This window comes from Cryptomeria japonica, chromosome 4 (genome assembly GCF_030272615.1).
Source record: "Cryptomeria japonica chromosome 4, Sugi_1.0, whole genome shotgun sequence".
NCBI lineage: Eukaryota > Viridiplantae > Streptophyta > Pinopsida > Cupressales > Cupressaceae > Cryptomeria > Cryptomeria japonica.
The window spans coordinates 175,751,830-175,755,522 of record NC_081408.1 but is presented as its reverse complement, the minus strand read 5'-3'; positions in this window follow the sequence as shown (position 1 = coordinate 175,755,522).

Here is a 3,693-nt window from a genome sequence, read left to right as displayed (position 1 = left end):
ACATATCAGATATTTGATTCAAATCAAATATTCGATCCCTTTGGGTATTTTATACCCAACTGGGACAGCTTGTGGGTCATTTTTACCCATGTACTTTGCGGATTAGAGCAATCTGATATCAGATTTACACCTGATATCCAATTTGTGAAGCATTGTTTTGCCAAATCCTCCCAACAGGTATGATATTTTTCAATCTCTTTGTGTTTTTATCATTTATTTACATTTTTTATTTGTTTTTTTATTTTTTCATATAAATTAGGTGTTTTGACTTAAAATACACTACTACTTGAAATTTATTAATTAAATCCAAATTTCCAACTTCAATAAAGTAAAATGGGTGATAACAATGACAATCCACAACCGCCACAACCATCGAACCATCCATTACCAAACCCTCTTGGTGTAGGAGCACCCAGGAAGACAAGGTGGAGCAAGGTCACTGATAGGCCCTATGGAGGATTTGATGAAAAATGAAGACAAACAAGACCTATAAGGTCTTTAAATGATGTAACATGGCCATGTGAGCCATAAAATGTAGTGAAATGCAATGTAATGGTCAAAAAGTGTAAAATTGCCATTTTGAGCAATTAGGCCTAGAAAAGGCTAAAATTGGGTTTTTGGGGTAGAAGTGTGTTTAGGTGGATAAAATATGTTTATAAGGTCATATAATGAACATTTTAATATTTTAGATGTTTTATATATAGTTTTGGCAAGTTGACATACATAGTTGTCAAACTTGACAACTTTGGAGCAACTTTTTGTTGTCAAGAATGCAAAAAGTTGTCATAAGTTAGTTATAAGTTGGTTTTAGGTTGGATTTCGACCTAGAAGGCCTTGAGGGTTATAAATGGATGAAATTGAATCATTTTTGGTGGTTGGTAAAGGTGTTTTGATCAGGTTTGGAGTTTTGAAGCAATAAAAATCTAATTTTCATGTGTATTTTCTAGGTTTCCACATAGAACAGTCTGATTTTCCATTGTTTTGAGTGCTTTTATGAATTAGTTTTCATTCCTTCATGGTTTTAGATGTTTCTATAATTAAATAAGTTTATTTTGGCTTTGGTTTGAAGTGATTTGGTTTTGTTTTGGTGAAGATGTCTAATTTCTTGTGAAAACAGTCATATCCCTACCACAGGGTTAATAGTGAGCATGAAAATGTTGTATATTTTATTTCCAGATTGATCTAACACCACAAATGGGTATGATGGTGTATTATATTGTATATTTTCATAATATTTGGTTTCAGGAGGCCATGCACAAGATGGCATGTGCATTGTGGGAGTAAAGGTCTGAAATTTTAGGGGCAGACTGTTGCAGAAAATATAGTCCTAATACGGGAGCCATATCTCACATTTCCACCATTGGATTTTTTTGATTTTTGGATATTTTTTGTATAACCAAGTTATGAAGACTTTCACTAGAGCGATCAAATAAATTTTTTCATTTGCAAAAGTTATGGGTGACTGTGTAAGGGTCTATCAATATGGCAGCAAGGTGGTAATTTTGCAATGATTTTTCTTTGTCAATACATTGAGGTAGTTTGTAAAGTCTCAAAGGGTCTTGTATTGTTAAGTTTGAGTTGGGTCCATTTGTCTCCCTATCACCTCTATTACCAAATCCCCCCTCAATTTAAAACTTAATTGGTCAAAATTTGAACCAATTGAGGGGCATTGTAAATGTTTATAGTAGAATCCATCATCTAATTGACATGTTAACCAACCTATATACTATAATAGTCAATGTAGAAACCATCACCACAGAGCATAATGCCATTCTTTTGTGGTGAGAGGCCATGAGGGATAAATGTGTGAATGGTTTGTCATACGAAAAGCTAAAGAACCTTGAGATATCCAAAGTCATTGTCACCTTGTTCATTAATCCTCACACCAAATGACCCATAGATGTGAATAAAAACAAAACTCCATTATATGGTGTCAAATTAAAGATATTATAAAACAATTTTGGGATCATTGGTGGATGGTTTTTATAGACCACCCAACACCAATCTTGATGTTCCATTCTAATTCATCAAAAAATTGTATGTTGATTTTTTTTGGGGAAATCATGTCAACAACTTTAACATCAAGTCTTTCTAGGGTGTGCGAGGAGGTATGCCTCAGGATAGACCTGGGGTAGTTCAAGTATTACATGGCCGATATGTTCCCCCTCCTCCCATTGATTGCCCATCTCTAGTACAACATCTAGATAATATTTTTGAGTTAGAGTAATGAACTATATTAGCTATTCACTCTTTGAGAGGCCTTTTGGTTTCTTAGGATGGGGCACTAGCTTATCCTTTTGGTGATGCTAGCAGTGGATTGAGTGGCGCTAACACATCCTCATTAGCTCCACATATTTGTGTGTCGCATACTTGTGCTATGTGTCATCAATTATGCTTAGGTCCTCGTGAATGGATCGTTGATCCTCCCATAGACATAGTTGATTACGAGGTGCATGATATGGTTGATGCACCACATGAGACAAGGACAAGAGCACACCTTGGGGATTCCTTGCATGCTAGAGACAAGGAGGTACCTTCATCATACACTAACAATATAGTGGTAAGACATAATTTCATAGTGCAGTTTATTTTAAATGAATATTTATAGGAGATAGTATTAAGTAATAATGTTTATATACATGGTCTATTTGTAAGGACCCACTTGTCCTAACCCTAGTTAAACCATACTTAAACTCATAGTTACAATTAGAACTAAATAAACCATTATTACACATGCAAAAGTAATGCAAATAATAGATAAGTACTCTGAACAACCATGCATCTCATAATTAACAAGTGAAAACAAAATATACATGTGAAACAATGACATAAGTAAAGTATGCTTGAAGTTTTTAAATAACATGCAAATCCATAATTAGTTACGATTTCGAGTTAAGTGTGTACATGTATAATGCAAACCGTGTGCATGAAATTATTACAAATTAAATTAACATGAAAAAAACTCATAATTAAATAATCTACAAGATAATTAAATATGACCATGCATGCATGCGTAAATGAAAACTAATCTAAGAAAGTAAATCATGCATGTTAGTGGGTTAGTATGTTAGTATCTTTTTCTCTTCTTTTTGTTAGTTACATTGCATGGTGACTTCCTGTCGCTTTACATTAGGTTACCTTATAGGTCCTTTTTTTCATAACTTCTACATGCAACCATTCTAGTCTTTACAATGAAATAAAATATACATCTTTAATTATTACATAAAATTTTATCTGGAATCTCTGACTTTTTTTGTCTCCAAATGTGTCACCTCCGTTTGACCTGGATAACCTCCTCTTGCAAACCGGATGACAGACATATGACCCAGGCATTTTATCCACCTAACCAAATGAAGCATAAGCTTCCTGGTGCTCTTGATAAGCTCTCATCCCTCACAACAGAGTATCCTAGCAAGCTGGTACCAACTGGTAGTAAAGGAATCTTGTGCAATCATGTAGAACTAACAACCCATCCTGGTTGAACTAACTACATGTGTTATGGCAGGGAGATAAATAAATAAATAAATATGATGGCCATCATTACCCTATTGGGGAGGTGAAGAAAATCACCCTTCCCTGGTTAGCCCATAAACAAGCACTCTCGTTCCATAATCATCCCTCATAGACAAAAAAATAATTAACCCTTTGCGGATTAATGTCAGAATAATATTATTATATGTTTTCTTTATAAAT